We start from the raw sequence: 17,002 nt of genomic DNA on the forward strand, positions 1-17,002 counted from the left end.
ACGAGGGATGAAAGGAAGGTGAAGAAATGGGTACATCAGAGCAGTCTGGATACCAGGAGGGATGCCATTTCTTTTCAAACCAATTTGCACACAAAATGTTTGAATGTTGACTCTTTTTTAAAGCACCCTTAATCATTTTTCCTGCTATTCATTCTACCTGATGAATTGGTGTCTCTGGTTTTGTGTTGCTTATTTCTCTTACATTTTAAATCGTCTAGATTCTTGCCATTAGGGATGCAGAGAGGCAGTGGCTATGGCCGTGTTTGAACGCTTCAGATATGTACGTACAAGGATATAGCAACCCTCATTTCCACGTGCTCTGTACAGAAGACTCACATCCCTATGCCAGGGTAAAATGCCAGCCAGAAACATGACTGTCTCACAGCCAGATTATTATCAAGAGTTGTCAGGTACGTAACACTGGGATTTCTGCCAGGAGGGAAGAAACAAATGTGCCCTACAGTGTGGATTTCGGCCCTCAAGTCCGAGTGTGGTTGGAAGAGGTGTGCATTTCTAAGATCATAAACGTCATTACCTTGACCATCAACATGAAGCGATTAGAGTCATATTTATTGATGAAACTTTCAGCTCCCAGCCTCCCACACTGAGTGTGTATCATACAGCTGTCAGCAGAGCTCGGGCACCACAAAGGTGAGTGCTTGTGACATTTCCCTTTCATAATGTATGAAAACAAAAGATCTTGAATTTTGTAGCATACCAGAATAATTCTAAAATAGTTCCAAACTAAATTGTGTACAAATCTGTGCAAAAAAAGGGGATACTTTTCTGGTTTCTGGTTTTTAGGAGACTCAATTGCAAACCAAATCAGAACCATAAATACAGTTATTATTCACAGCATTCAATTTTGACATGAGGGTTACAACTATGGCGGACTGTGGCAGAGACTACCATCACACTGGAGTATACTTCTCTTAGTTCTCTTACAGTGGAATAGTTACACCAACATGTGACTTCTCATGGGTTTTATAAGGCCAGTAAAGGTCATTAAGTTATCTACTTCAAGGTAATGTTTTGCATCTGTGGCTTGTTTGGTCGCTAGAAGACTCGAAAAGGAAATATCAGAGCAAAAAGATTTGTGCCTCTGTGTCAGTTCTCATATTAGCCTTGATTGGGAAAGTCAGCAATGACCTTGAACTGTAACTTAAGGGAAGGATATGACCAGAAAAGACTGCCACAAAAATGAAAGTGAGATCCCTCGTCATGGGGGACTTTTCATCTACCCATGTATATATTTTTAGAAGTGGGCCTCAATATGTGATACACACGGATGCAAGCTTTTTGTCATGGGGTGAGCTCTGTACTCAAGTTGTTCAGGTACCAACTTAACCAAGGAAAGATTCTATAGAGATGTTAACCAACTGCTTCTCTTCTGGTTTTTGTTTTGTAATAGATGGAGGGAAAGAGGGATGCAGAGAGGAGGAAGAGATAACAGAGCACCAGGAGAATGAGGTGAAGGTTTTCCATCATCCCATTTGGTCTAGCTAGGATGCTGTAGACACTGAGAGCTCATGACACAATGACATCAAACTGGAGGAATATGCTGCCTGTGTTCACTCAAACCATTTCTTCACTAAAATCGATGTATCTTAATATTTTCTTGCATCTTCAAATTCTAAACAGGAAGCAACTTATGTTTCTATTTTACTCACAAGGTAACTGTCGCTAAGGCAGAAATGCAATGGACTCAAAAACTGATAGAACAACTCTCCAAATGGGTGGCTCACTCAAGCCGCTTTCCCTGGATGAATGTAGCCGTCATCTCTCGTCAAAGAAGCCTCTCTTTACAGCAAATGGAGACCACTGCATAGAACTCCAACTGCACAATGCAGAGGTCAATACATCATGGCGAGCCCAGCCAGTGGATGCATCTGCATCTGCACTCCTGCGACTCTGGCTCAAGGAACCTCACAGAAGAGCGGAGGGAAATATTATGAGTCAGAATACTATGTCTGCCATGACAGGCAAAAAGTGGGCACGTAAACAAGATCAGAACAATGGAAAAGGTAACATGGGAGAAGGGAAATTCCTTGGGATCCCAGTCCTAGATGAGATAATTGTAGGCAGCTAGTGATACCGGGAGCAGGAGAATTGGCTTCCTGATTGACTTACCAGTGCAGAGTAGCCAGCCCCGAGAGCACATACACAAATGTCAAAAATGACCCAGCCTGTGTTCATGCATATATGTGTGTGTGTGTGTTCATGCATATATATATGTTTGTATATATATTTGTACATATATATACGTAACAATAGTCAAAGAAAAGGTGGCAAATTGGGTGTATGGCAAGGGATTGACAAAGGGAGCAGGGAGGGGCTAGGGAAAGAATAGGAGCAGGGAAAGTCATATATAATTCTATGTCAATCAAAAACACATTTTTAAAATTCCACAAATGGTCTCCAGGTAATTAAAAGCATGTGCATTTATACATTTAAAGCTAAAATAGCTTGTCCAGGATATGCCCCAGCCCTATCCATGGGGTGATACAAGGAACAAAGGTGGTCTTGCACTGACCACATGGGCACGTGCACAGTCTCAGGATCAGCCACCCTTCCTACATCATCTAACAGTTGGTAGGACAAGCTAGGGTGACACCTCAGCACCCACACCCATGCCTGTCTCCAAAGAGGGTCTTGTGCTCCACAGTCAAACCAAGGTCACAGCATTTCTCCCTGTAACTAGCCCCTCCCCTCACGGGTAAGGGAAGGCTCCATTCTAACCCCTGGTGTGAACAGTTTAGGTCCTCACACCTGAGACACAGTACCGACTCGACTCGGCCCCTCCTAAACTCAGCTGTTCCAAGTTCATGTTTAAGAGTGTGATTTGTAGATACAGTTGGAAGACTGCGATTTAAAGCAGGGACATGTGACCTGGAGGGGCTGTGTGTGTGTGTGTGTGTGTGTGTGTGTGTGTGTGTGTGTGTGTCTTTCTCATCCACACATGTGGTTTCTATCAGTTTCCTGACATGTAAAACGAGAGCCGCAGGTGTGATTCGAAGACCCACTGGACTCCAGTGACTGGAGCTTTGGAAAACAAAGAAAACCGGGGGCTGGCATCTCGGAAGCCCTCAGTGTGTGACAGTTCTGATAATTATTCAGTGTGTGATAGTTCTGATAATTATTCATTGCATAAGATGTCCCTGTGTACATGCAGACATACACCTATCCACGCACCTCCTGACCCATAGTCTCTGTGCCAAACAGGACGAGAAAAGGGGGGTAGATAAGAACATGAGAGAGGTAGAGGAGACAGTGGGCTGTGTGGAGGTAAGAAAGAAGAAAAAAAATACAAAGTGTCTTAGCATGTGGGTTTCTTCCATAAAGAGAGCATTTCTCGCACGCTTGCCCCTAAGACCCCTCCAAACTGGGGTGCCCATCCTTCTAGTGGGTAAGAATCCACCCAGCTACCATTGCCAGCTCGCTCTCAGACCTCTTTCCCTCCTGTTCCGGTCTCACAGGGATAAAGCCAGAGGAGCCATGCTGCACAGGGTTTGAGATGAAGCCTGTCAGCCAGCATCAGGGCTGAAAATTACAGCTGATTAAAGGAATAAAAAACCTCCAGGATCATCCGCTCTTCTTGAAATTGACAAGCGAAGGTTCTACCCCTTTATACGCCTGGTGGGCTCTCAGCTCTGAGAGGAGCTTTTTCCGGAACCCTGTTTATAACCCCGAGAAGGAGAAAGGAATGAACTCGCAACCTTTTAGGAGGCTTTAAATGCTTTGTTTTCACTCCGCAGCTATTTTTTTTTTTATCTTAAAAACAAACAACACCAGGGAACTTTGGTTGGAGAATAAACAGCATATCTTCCTAACAGAGACAAAGCTTCCAAAGCCAAGGAAGCAGGTAGCTGTGAGTCCCCATGTCTGCCGCTTGTTTTAGGGGGAAGGTTTGCAGGTTTAAAAGGCTGCAAAGCCCTGCTTCCCTTTCTGAAGGAGCCCAGGAAATAATCTCCTGCAAATAAAAGGGAGCTTCACACTATCTGACGGTCACACTAATATAATGCCCTCTAAAACGCTTTGCGAGAACCACGTTCTCAGCCATTAAGTTCAGGGATGCGAAGGAGGCACCGTAATGCCGGCCTTATGGAGCCCGGTGTTGCTGGGACTCAAATCTTCCTACCATTTGCTGCATTTTCTGTTTGCTGCTTTTTATGGGAACACACATTTTTATTCTTTTATGGATGTTAAAACATTTATAACTGTACAAGGTCAGTGCAGAAAGCTTTTGCATTGAAACTGGAATTGTACAAGTAGCCACGGGGGATGGATTAAACCTAGGAGAAGCCAAAGTGAGCATTGTAAATGTGTGGTCACCATTTTAGGATGCTTCTAGACGAACAGCGGTCCAGAAGAGCCAGGCCAATAATACAGAGCAGTGTCACAGGGTCATATTTGGTAATGAATAAAAATTGTTGTTAAAAGATGAGGCCCCTCTTGGCAATACTTTTCTCCAAATATCAAAGGATCAACTTACCAGCCATCCGTAAAAGTTATCTCTGGCTAGTCTTTCATACTGTTCTACAAGATATCAGGCCGGGGTATTTGCAAATATCTGAGAAAAATCAATAGACTCAGAGTTGGCTATTAGGGTTGTTTGGAACCAGGAGAATACAGTGAGCAGAAGCAGAGAGTGGAGAGCAGTCTGGTCTAAAAACGCCAGCTTTCTGTAGCCAAGACACAGGAAGAGGACTCTTGAATGAGTGGGCACTTCCATTTTTGAATTCCCCCACTTCCTAGCTTGTGTGACTGACCAATCAGAATCCGTCCCACCCTTAGTCTTTGGCTCCGTAGTGTGGGGTTCCGCAGGTCTGCCCTGTTGCCTACTTACAGTACCATCCAGATGATAAAGTTTATTCCGTCCATCCAACAGAAAACAAGTAAACTCCTATGGTGAGTGCTGACTCAAGTGACAAAAGCCCAGCGTTAGAATAGCTGTGCGTTCACCAGAGGAGTTAACACAACCTCTTTCTGTCTCCTCATTCAAAACATTCGAAAACTGGGAGTTTTATGCTAGCCCTGTTTCTTTACCGATTAGAAAAAGGAACTGCTCATGAAAAGCCTTGAGAAATATGAAATGCTGGGCCAGATGTTTAATAAGTATTACAGTTTCCAGGATGTAATAGAAATGCTTCCAAATATGATATCTCTATAGTCTTTAAAACTCAGTATCCGTCAAATACACAGAGGAGCATTTCCTCCTTTCCCATGACCTATATGGCGTCTCGTGGTGTTCTGACTCCTTCACAGACTTCTCCTTTAAAACTGGCACATTCTCTGTCATTCTTCTCTGTGTGATTCGTCACTGACATCCAGGAAATGCCTAGACCACGTCAACCATTCCCCTAAAAAAGGTTGAAGTTCTGATTTGCATTGGAATGAGCTCGACAGTTTCCGGGTACTAGTGTAGTCGGTTCTGTGAGTGGGCCCGCTTGGTGCCTGCTTCTTCTATTGGAAATCAAGACCCAGAGTCTCTTGGATCACTAGCAAGTTCATGCCCTTAGGAGGACACAGGGACCCAGGTGAAAGAAAAATAAGCATCTCTACCATGGGTAAAAGAGTGGATATTTTTTTGCTTTTTATTACAGAGCATGCTCAGAAGGATCAATTTATTTCAGCGCCCAGGATAATCACTGGCCCATCCCTAAGCCTTCCAGCAACCATACCTGTTGCATGGCACATACCCAAGGGCTTGAGGATCATAATTTATGCCCAGCAGTTTTCCTCTTTTGACTTTAGTTTTGATATCACATCATGATTCAAAGCTTGGAGCACCATAAATTTTCTCCAAATGTGTAGTAATTCCTGGGTGCCATCCAAAGTTATGATTCATTTATACTGGAGTGACAGCATAATACCTAGGTGTCAGAATCCATTAAAACTGTTCAATGTCTTCTGTTTATTTTTAGAACCAATTGAGACTTAACTGATGGTGAAAAATATACAGTCAAGTGTGTTTACTTCACCTTTACAAAGAATCCGTTATAGTCCCAATTAATTTGTTATTCCTGTCACAACAGGTACGAGAAACTTCAAAACTGTCATTATTGTTTCTGCCTTTGTATTTATTTTTAACCCATTCAGAGGTACCAGTCTATTATGAGCTAAGGATCTCTCTCTCTCTCTCTCTCTCTCTCTCTCTCTCTCTCTCTCTCTCAACCTGTGTGTGTGTGTGTGTGTGTGTGTGTGTGTGAGAGAGAGAGAGAGAGAGAGAGAGAGAGAGAGAGAGAATAGGATTTAAAATATAGGACAGACTTCTGTTTTCATTTGGTTAAGACAATAGTACCTATACTCAAGACAGCATAACCTCATATAGATTCTGTACTTAAACCACATTCTTCTTGCTTCCAATGTAGCATATTCTCCTTTATATTACCATAAAAGATTTCTTTCAGAATATATGGGGCTTGGTCCTGGTGGGGTAGACCAGATAGACAACAGTGAAATGTGAAATGCTCTAAACATGGCCATTACCACCAAGTTATTTATCTACGAGATAGACATGTCTTTTTCTTATTGCTTCTGAGCCTAAATATGTGTATCTTTTAGTGGAAAAGTCTGCCGTGCACTGAAAGGAGTGAGTGTCAGCTCTTTCAGCAAAAATCACCTGACTCTCTGAAGGCATGGAATATTGTTTTTAGGGAAGTATTTTTCTGTAATCATAAAATATAAACCACACACAATGGAGTTTAAGGATAAGCACGGTCACTATCAGAAGAAGGGCGCCTGAGATGACTTTTATCTCTGAAAATCCTATTTATACACCATAAGAAGAATTAAAAACAATTCAGACACCGGCAAGACACCTCTTTCCAGTTACTATGTGGAGTGGGAGATTCGTCCTAACGGTGCCAACTGTGGTAGGATTAGCTGTGCACGCTTCTGACATGGCCCACACCTCAGGGTGCAGGAAGCCGTGAGATCCCAGGGTGAGCCTCATGTGGAATTGTGCTGGGCTTTGTGGCCTTGAACAGGCATTAGAATCTCTCTGCATCTCAGACTTCCCTTAAGAGAGTCGGGAGCAGTGATGCTATTCCCCAACCCTATCAGTGGGGTGAGAGCAAAATGACACAGTGCATGAGAGGCACCCAGCATAGTTCCAAGCACATGAGAAGTCTGTATGTTGGTCACTAGTGTAATAGTTGTCAAGAATACGGACAGTAGGAAGGGGAGGTGGAACAATAGGTCTGCCACACTGAAGGGTCCCTTGGGTTTAGAGGAAGCCAATACTTCAGCTCTAGCACAAGCTAAACACTAGAGGAATCATTTAGGATGGAAACATGATGGGAGAGTGCTGGGGGCTTAGAGTATGGAACGGAGGTGCAGTCTACTGACCAGGACAGCAGCTGAGGCTGTGCCAGTGAGGAAAGGCTGCCAGCTCAAGAACCCATGGGAATAGTATGTGTCTATCCCCAAACATACTTCAGTTATGAAGTTCAGTATGAGTTGTAGACAAACTATACTCAATACGAAAAGCAAGAATCAGATACCGGATTAATTGTCCCAGATAATTCAACAGGTGCCTCAAATTCATCTGAGAAGCGTTTATTGATGAGAAGTTGCTTATGATTTACAATTTTTTCCTTGAAAGAATTTGTGATGTCATACACTTAGGAAAGGGGACTGAAGGAAGAATGGGTGTGGACTCTAGCACGTGTCTCAGGTAAGTGGACCGTTTTACTTGAGTGCCTTGACAACCACAACAAGAAGAGAAGCCTAAGGAAGAAGACAATGTAGGAAGCCCCAAGGAGCCAAAGTACTTCCTCAGAGAGTTCAGAAAGTTGGGCCTTACCTAAGAAAATCGATAGATCTTCTTACTTCTAGAACAAGAACCGTGTCTTCTATATAGTTTCTCTTGAAAATTTCTCACCTTACGCAGCAATCTAGACACATCACTAACCAGAGGCACAGGAAAGGAGAGACCGCCTGTGGGTGTATCAGAGAGGTACACAGGAGGCAAGGGATGCTGGTGACCAGAGATTCAGGGAGTTGAGAGAGATGAGAACCATGGTTGTGGGCTCCTCCCATCTACCCTGTTCTCCACAACAGCAATGGAGCTAAGGGAAGCCTGAAGAAATACAAGTAAGTTTCAAATATAAGAAAATGTAAGCCACACACAACCATGTAGTAATTGTGGTTTGCTCACACTGCAGCTGGAGAGCTCTGGGTGTGATTTCTAATAGTGTAATTTTTGACAGTTGAAAATATATCAAGAATAACCTGTTATAAGTTAGTATGGAAAAGATTTGTTCAGAGTCTCCCAAGAATATTCACATGTGACTGGATAACAGGAGCAAGATGTCATTTTTGCTTTCTGACACTGAGGACCAGTGGATTTACTTCCTAGGTTAAGATCAGAAATATCAAGACATACGCCTGATCTAGCTCTGTGCTTGACTTGACCTCAGGCTTTAAGTATATTTGCAGAAATCTACACCAATAGATCCCGGTCTTCAACTTGTTGATTCAAAATCTGTCTTTCCTGTAATTATCCTTCAGAAGCACGAATCTTGTCTTGTTGTTCTGGGCATAAGACTCCACACTTCCCAGCAATAACAACACCAACACCCCTCAGAATAGCACAGAAAAGTGATCCTGATCTGGGATTGGCCCCTTCCCTATATTAGATGCTAGGTCCTCCCATGCTATGGTTTCCAGTCTGCCTCCCCCCCCAGCCTTTGTGGCACCCCATGTACAGAGTAGTTTCTAGTATCACCATGCCTCCACTGCAAAGGTCTGTGCAGCCATTCTTGTAGGAATTCCTAGCCAAATAGCTTCTATTGCTCAAGACTACTCATGCTGGCTGCAGTATCTTCTCTGATGGTCTCTAGGACCTGCAAACAAGACCCCCTTGTCACTCTCCAAGCTCCCAAAAGAGCCATAGCATCTATTACTTTGCATTGCGATTGTTTGTACAGACTTGATTCATATTCTCTCTCTCTCTCTCTCTCTCTCTCTCTCTCTCTCTCTCTGTCTCTCTCAACAGAGACATGTTGGAATGCCTGATGGAAGCTCAGTCCCTCCAAACACTGCTCTAACATATTAAACACTGCTCTAACATATTAAACACTGCTCTAACATATTAAACACTGCTCTAACATATTAAACACTGCTCTAACATATTAAACACTGCTTTAACATATTAAACACTGCTCTAACATATTAAACACTGCTCTAACATATTAAACACTGCTTTAACATATTAAACACTGCTTTAACATATTAAACACTGCTTTAACATATTAAAGGAGCAAAGCTGGCTGCACGGTGTTAAGAACAAATGAGTCTGTGCATTCGATTGGAGCCTTCAGTTGTGAAGAGAGAGGGTGGAAGCACCAAATATTTCCAATATAGTTCCCCTAATCATGGGTGTCAAGGCTCATTAGTTGTGTAGAGTCCCTGGAGGGACTTGACATAGCCAAGACTTACTCTACAGGGATCAGGGAAAGTATCAGCTTTCAGTACAGCACACTCTTCATGCACACAAATTCAGTCATTACTTAAGCTGAGAAGCCTTGGAAAGGATGGTAACATTCTGAGCCTTAGTTTCCTCTCCTATGATATGGGAATAATTGGAGTATCTTTTTTCATTGGATTGAAAAGGGTTGTGTGTGTGTGTGTGTGTGTGTGTGTGTGTGTGTGTATGATGGTATCATATTGTAAGTGCTGAAGCCTAACTGTGTCTCACCACAATTTCAAAGCCCTAGCCCCCAGCGTTGGCTGAAATGGGAGATAAGGCCAATTGCAATGTAAGTAAGGTTAAGTTAGGTCATGACGGTGAGGCCCAGATCAGACTGAATTGGTGGCCTTCTAAAGAGAGACACCAATAAAAGTGTCTTGCCACGTAAACCCAAGGACCTGAGTTCAACCCCCAGCAGCCACATAAAATGTATTGAGCATGGCCACACACTCTTGAAAGCAGTGCGTTGGGGAGGCACACAGCTGGATCCCTCGTGCCTGAGTGTCCAGAGCAGTGAGGGGACCTGGCTCAAAAATCAGGGTGAAGTCGGGTGTGGTGGCACACATCTTTAGTTCCAGAACTTGAGAAGCAGATGCGGGAATGTCTCTGAGTTCTAGGCCAACCTGGTCTACAGATCAAGTTACAGTACAGCCAGGGCTACACAGACAAATCTTGTCTTAAAAAAAAAATCAAGGTAAGTGACATCCAAAGAACAACAACTGAGGTTGTCCTCCACAAACACCTGGACACACATGGACCTGCACCTGAACAACTGTGTGTATGTTTGCACATGCACACACTCATGCATGTACACACATGCACATACTCATGCATGTACACATGCACACATTCACGCATGTATACACATGAACATACGTGTGCATTTGAGCACACATCCATCCATATATGAATGGAAACACTATCAAGTTTACTTTCTCTCCTTTTCCTCCCTCCCTCCCTCCCCCCTCCCTCTCTTCCTCTCCTCTCCCTTCCTTCCTTCCTTCCTTCCTCCTCACTTCTTTGTGAGGAGACAGTGAGACCATCCCTTATAAGCCAGAAAAAGTTCCTCACCAGAAACCAAATTAGTTGGGACTTTGATCACAGACTTCTCAGCCTCCAGCACCATGAGAAAGACATTTCTGCTATTTAAGTCACTCAGTTTATGGCATCTACTTCTGGTAGTCTGAGCAGACCAAGATGAACTCAGAGTGAGTTTGGCCACCATCGTTATTATTGTCATTATTTCACAGCTTGTATTTCCCACCAAAGCTCTCACCATATTCTACTGGCCTCTGGGCTTTTTGTTTTGATTGAAAAACTGCTAAAGCAAACAAGTCTCTCCCACAATTTTTACTGCTGCCCTTTCAAAGCAAAATTAACGTCAAGACTTCTGTTGGAGGCAATGACCGTATGTAAAGGAAGCCAGTGCTATGCCCACTTTCTGAGGTTTCCTGCTTGTAGGCATCAGGGGGTGATGAAGGCTTTGGGTTTTCTATGCAGAGCAGAATGCCCCAGCTGACAGCAGACCATCCTTTCAATTTTGAATAAAATGAGTGGAAGATAGCTGGGAAATGCTGCTCTTTCTGCTTGAGTGAATACCTGTCAGGCTTCTTACATCTACCGCAGCAATTAACACACACAAAGCTAGATTTGCTAAGCCCATGCTCCCCAATGGGGGTGTTAGCTTATACAGCGAATAGCAAAGACCTCTCGGAATTTTTTTAGTAAGCCCGCTTGTCCCTGAGCCCCTGTCCACACAACGATGGAGCAACTTCTGCATATGCACGCAGAGCCCTCTCTTCCCATCCCACCCATTTGCTTTTGTCTCAACAGGGCTTCCCTGACACTCACCTATGGACCTAGTTAGACCAGTTCTGCTCTGGAAAGTGTCCTTCCTACAGACACATTGCTGGCCATGTTAGTGGGCAACTGCATCTTGGCAAATTTTAAAGAGCAGTCACCTTAGGACTGCTTTTCATGCTTTTGCCTTTTGTTTTCTTTCTCCTTCCTGAACAAAAACCAGATCTCCAGACTTGAAACCCACTGAGCAAAATGATTTCAGTTTATCTCCACTCTATCTATGTGGTAACTCACTCACCGGGCAGGTCTTAATTCAAGATTCTGGGTTTCTCTTCTCTCTGCCTCCCAACATCTGTGTACCTTTTCTGACACACTTACGACCTCGTTTCAACTCTCAAATCTCCCTTCCCTGAATCACAGCCCTTGCCATACATTGTCTTGGGGCAAGTTCTCATTTTGGCGTGTAATCTATGATCAAAAATTATCAGTGCTAGAATTGCTAATAAGGCAGATAATAATACACCAAAGTGCCAGAGGGTTTTTCATTAATGGGCATCCATGTCAGGGAACACCAAGTCTGAGGATTTGGGGGTTCAAAAGTCACAAACAAACTGCCCTTGAAGATGCCTTTCCAGTTGCCCACATTTTGCGTTTTGCCTTAATGCATCTGTGACATACTCTTGGCATTTTTTTTCTACAAGGGAGAGCATCAGAGAACCCCCATTCACATCAGAGCACCCCCATTCACATCAGAGCCTCCCATTCACATCAGAGCCTCCCATTCACATCAGAGCCTCCCATTCACATCAGAGCCTCCCATTCACATCAGAGCCTCCCATTCACATCAGAGCCTCTCATTCACATCAGAACACCCCCGTTCACATCAGAGCACCCCCATCCACAGATTCTCTCAGGGATTTCCTCTTCATCAGACTGCTTTGTCTAGAAATAATAGGTGGACAACTTCAGCAATAATTCACGTTTTCAAGGATATATATCATAGTCCATGCTTGTAATTCTCTTATTTTACTATCACTATCTTATTGTGCTTAATTAGTAAATAAAACTTTATTGAAGATACAGACGAGAGGCATAGACATCTCGACATTATTTGTAGTTTCCAACAGTTACTTAGGCCCTCGGAAGGCATCCCTGCTAATGGGGGACCACTGCATGACGAGAAGAGTGAGGACAGGCACACTTTGAGCTTATAGAAGTCTTTGCAAGCCATTCGGTTTAGTGCTATTTCCATAGCACTAATCTACACGTATTTTTCAGAGGTCAGTGTATACCAGTGAACCCTCGGTCATGAGCTAGCATAAGATCCCAGGCAGGTGGGAGATAACATAATATCCAACTCTTACATTGTGCTAGGGAGGGTACATTCTTTTTCCCAGATCACCCATCCGGAGCGACCTTCTGACCTCCCAGGTCTCTTACATGCACTCTATCTTATATACACTTTGATTGCCAAGTGTGAAGGTTTTCACTGACCCCATCTTAGGTCTCTTCCCTGCTTCCTTTACTGAGTGTAGACTCCTATTGGACTATCTCATGCTAGTGATTGGGGGTGTCTCACTCTTTGGGTCCCTGTTGCTGTAGGTCAGTGTGTAGACAGGAGTAAGAAGTGAAGGGATAGCTTTTTCTTTCATTCATTAAGCAACTTGTTAGCATGAGTCAGGTGCTAAATAATTAATTTTCTAAATGTTGATTTTTGATTCAAGGATGAGCTCACAGGTTCTGTGGAGTCTCAGGTCTCCAGGAGAGGAAGCAGGCACCGAGGGTCACTCTTCCCAAGCTGTATAGTGGTCAGTGTCAGGCCTCCGGTGTTGAGCCAGCCCCATTCTAAGCCCCAGTCACTGTCACCATTTCTCTTTGGAAGTTGGAATGGTAGCCTTGACTCAAGGTGGACACACCAGATGCTCAGCTCTCGACCCAGAACCATGGGTGCCTTTCTAGATGTCAACTTCTCTCCTTATTAACATGGAGTATCCAGCACCCATTCCATAGTCTCCCATAGCATCCTAAAGGCATCCCAAGGATTCACCAGATCCAACCATATCCTTACAGCTCACCATTTAAATGCATGAGTGAAAGATGTAACTGAGGGGCCGAGGCTGCGTTCAAAGTTAAGGATAGGAATCTCTGACGGTTTCCACAGGCATCAAACCATTGCTGTAATCTGTGTGTATCTGCATGTGTGTTCATTCATTAGTACTTGTTATCCACCCCAGCCCAGTCAACGTGCCCCCATCACTGCACAATGATTGCTAGCACGGGCTTTAATTCCCAGGTTATCTTACTATCCAGAGATATTTGTCCTCGTTATTGTTATTTTGGGGAGTCAGTGTCAGAAAGTAGGGAAGAATTGGACAACCCTGGGAGGAGAGATTGAAAATGGGCTTGGCATAAAAAACATTGCAACTTCTTAGTTCAAATTTGTATGGAAATTGTTCTTCTGGATTGCAACAGAGGCATAAACAGAGTTCTTTCTAGGCCACCAATTTCAGAGTACGTCAAAAAGCACATCTCTGACTGCTTTCACAAACAGGCATGGCTCACAATCTCCTGGAGGGAAAGGATTGTAACTTATTTATCTCTGCCTCCAGGTGCACCTAGTACATGCTCAACGAATGTTTGCTGAATTAAATAGGATTTTTCTGAGGAAGCAGAGGTGGCACTGGGAGTTAATTGAAAAATAACTCACACAAACCAGGCAGAACAGATCTTTAGGGAGCGCATAAGCTAAGGGTTTTGGTTGGGAAAACCAGTGTGGCACCGCTCCATGCATTATTTCCATGAGGTAGAACTACAGATGACTGACCATAAGCTGAGTGACTAGTACGAAAATAATTATAGTCTTGTACAGTGCCATACTCTACTCAGAATCTCTAGAGACTCCATTCTCTTTTCTGTCTGTTTTGCGTGGTACTGTTTGTCGTTTCTTGGCTGATGTGGTCGGTTGTTGAGATCCTGACCTTTATCTTTGTCATATGTTTCTCGGCTCACCTGGAAAACCCACAAAGACCACATCTCGGGGTTCTTAGCAGCAAAGGTCCTTGTACTTGTTACTTTCCTGTTGCTTTGGTAATAACACTATAAACAAAAACATATCTGGCCCAGCAGTTCCAGAGGGCTACAGTCCATCGTAGCAGGGGTGGCGTTGCGGCTGGTGAAAGGAGAATAGTTTGGCGAGTATAGGTATTAAGTCTTCTATGAAGGTCTGATAGAATTCTGCACTAAACCCCTCTGGTCCTGGGCTTTTTGTGGTTGGGAGACTTTTGATGACAGCTTCTATTTCTTTAGGAGTTATGGGGTTGTTTAGATGGTTTATTTTATCCTGATTTAAATTTGGTACCTGGTATCTGTGTAGAAATTCTCCATTTCCTCCAGATTTTCCAGTTTTGTTGAGTATAGGCTTTTGTAGTAGGATCTGGTGATTTTTTTGAATTTCTTCAGTTTTTGTTGTTATGTCTCCATTTTCATTTCTGGTTTTGTTAATTTTAAAACTGTCTCTGTGACCTCTGGTTAGTCTGGCTAAGGGTTTATCTATCTTGTTGATTTTCTCAAAGAACCAGCTCCTGGTTTTGTTGATTCTTTCTATAGTTCTTCTTGTTTCTACTTGGTTGATTTTAGTCCTAAGTTTGATTATTTCCTGCTGTCTACTCCTCTTGGGTGAATCTGCTCATTGTTCTAGAGCTTTCAGGTGTGCTGTCAAGCTGTTAGTGTATGCTCTCTCCAGTTTCCTTTTGGAGGCACTCAGAGCTATGAGTTTTCTCTTAGCACTGCTCTCATTGTACTCCATAAGTTTGTGTATGCTGTGACTTCATTTTCAGTAAATTCTAAAAGGTCTTTAATTCTTTATTTCTTCCTTGACCAAGTTGTCATTGAGTAGAGCATTGTTCCATATATATATATATATATATATATATATATATATATATATATATATATATATATATATATGGGCTTTCTGTTCTTTTTGTTGTTATTGAAGACCAGTCTTAGTCCTTGGTGATCTGATAGGATGCATAGGATTATTTCTATCTTTTTGTATCTGTTGAAGCCCATTTTGTTACTGATTATATGGTCTATTTTGGAGAAGGTACTGTGAGGTGCTGAGAAGGTATATTCTTGTTTTAGGATGAAAAGTTCTATAGATATCTGTTAAATCCATTTGGTTCATAACTTCTGTTAGTTTCACTGTCTCTGTTCAGTTTCTGTTTCCATGATTTGTCCATAATGAGAGTGGGGTGTTGAAGTCTCCCACTATTATTGTGTGAGGGGCAATGTGTGCTTTCAGCTTTAGTAAAGCTTGTTTTATGAATGTGGGTGCCCTTGCATTTGGAGTATAGATACTCAGAATTGAGAGTTCATCTTGGTGGATTTTTCCTTTGATGAGTATGAAGTATCCTTCCTTATCTTTTTTTAAAATAACTTTTAGTTGAAAGTCTATTTCATTCCATATTAGAATGGTCACTCCAGCTTGTTTCTTGGGACCATTTGCTTAGAAAAATTTTCCCAGCCTTTTACTCTGAGGAGGTGTCTGTATTTGTCACTGAGTATTTTTGTTGTTAGAGGTAAAATTATGTTTGTGTGGCTATCTTCCTATGGGTTTGTTAAAAGAAGATTAATATTTTGCTTTTTCTAGGGTGTAGTTTCCCTTCTTGTGTTGGATTTTTCCATCTATTATCCTTTGTTGGGCTGGATTTGTGAAAATATATTGTGTAAATTTGGTTTTATTATGGAATATCTTGATTTCTCCGTCTATGATAATTGAGAGTTTTGCTGGATATAGTAGCCTGGGCTGGCATTTGTGTTCTCTTAGGGTCTGTATGACATTTGCCCAGAATCTTCTGACTTTCATAGTCTGTTGAAAAGTCTGATGTAATTCTGATAGTTCTGCCTTTATATGTTACTTGACCTTTTCCCCTTACTGCTTTTAATATTCTGTTTTGTTCATTTGGTGTTTTGACTATTATGTGACAGGAGGAATTTTTTTCTGGCCCAATCTATTTGGAGTTCCGTAGGTTTCTTGTACATTTAAGGGCACCACTTTCTTTAAGGTAGGGAAGTTTTCTTCTATAATTTTGTTGAAGATATCTACTGGCCCTTTGAATTAGGAATCTTTGCTCTCTTCAATACCTATTATCCTTAGGTTTGGTCTTCTAGGGACTTTTTGCATTTTACATTTCCTTTGACTGTTGTGTCAATGTTTTCTATGGTATCTTCTGCCCCTGAGATCCTCTCTTCTATCTCTTGTATTCTGTTGGTGATGCTTGCATCTATGACTCCTGATCTGTTCTAGGTTTTAAGTAAGTCTTTTTTTTTCCGGAACTGGGAACCAAACCCAGGGCCTTGCACTTGCTAGGCAAGCACTCTACTACTGAGCTAAATCCCCAACCCTAATTTTTAAGTAAATCTTTTTTTTCCCCGGATGTTCTAGGTTTTGCATCTCCAGGGTTTTCTCCCTTTGTGATTTCTTTGTTGTTTCTATTTTCATTTTTAGATTCTGGAAGATTTTGTTCTCTGTTTGGTTGTGTTTTCCTGTAATTATTTAAGGGATTTTTATGTTTCCTCTTTAAGGACTTCTACCTGTTTACCTGTGTTGTTCTACATTTCTTTAAGGTTTTTTTTTTTAATGTCCTTCTTAAAGTCCTCTAACATCATCATGAGATGTGATTTTAAATCAGAATCTTTCTTTTCCAGTGTGTTGGGTAATCCAGG

At 42.4% G+C, this 17,002-nt stretch overlaps 1 long non-coding RNA gene across 1 annotated transcript; it reads left to right on the forward strand.

The window, feature by feature from the left end:
- Positions 1 to 205: 205 nt before the first annotated feature.
- On the forward strand, positions 206 to 4,098 carry LOC102552809 (uncharacterized). Its single transcript, XR_005502241.2, has 4 exons — positions 206 to 651; positions 1,412 to 1,470; positions 1,674 to 2,024; positions 3,477 to 4,098. It is a non-coding gene; the product is annotated as an uncharacterized LOC102552809 (long non-coding RNA).
- Positions 4,099 to 17,002: the final 12,904 nt, after the last annotated feature.

Source organism: Rattus norvegicus, chromosome 3, assembly GCF_036323735.1.
Source record: "Rattus norvegicus strain BN/NHsdMcwi chromosome 3, GRCr8, whole genome shotgun sequence".
In the NCBI taxonomy this organism is placed as follows: domain Eukaryota; kingdom Metazoa; phylum Chordata; class Mammalia; order Rodentia; family Muridae; genus Rattus; species Rattus norvegicus.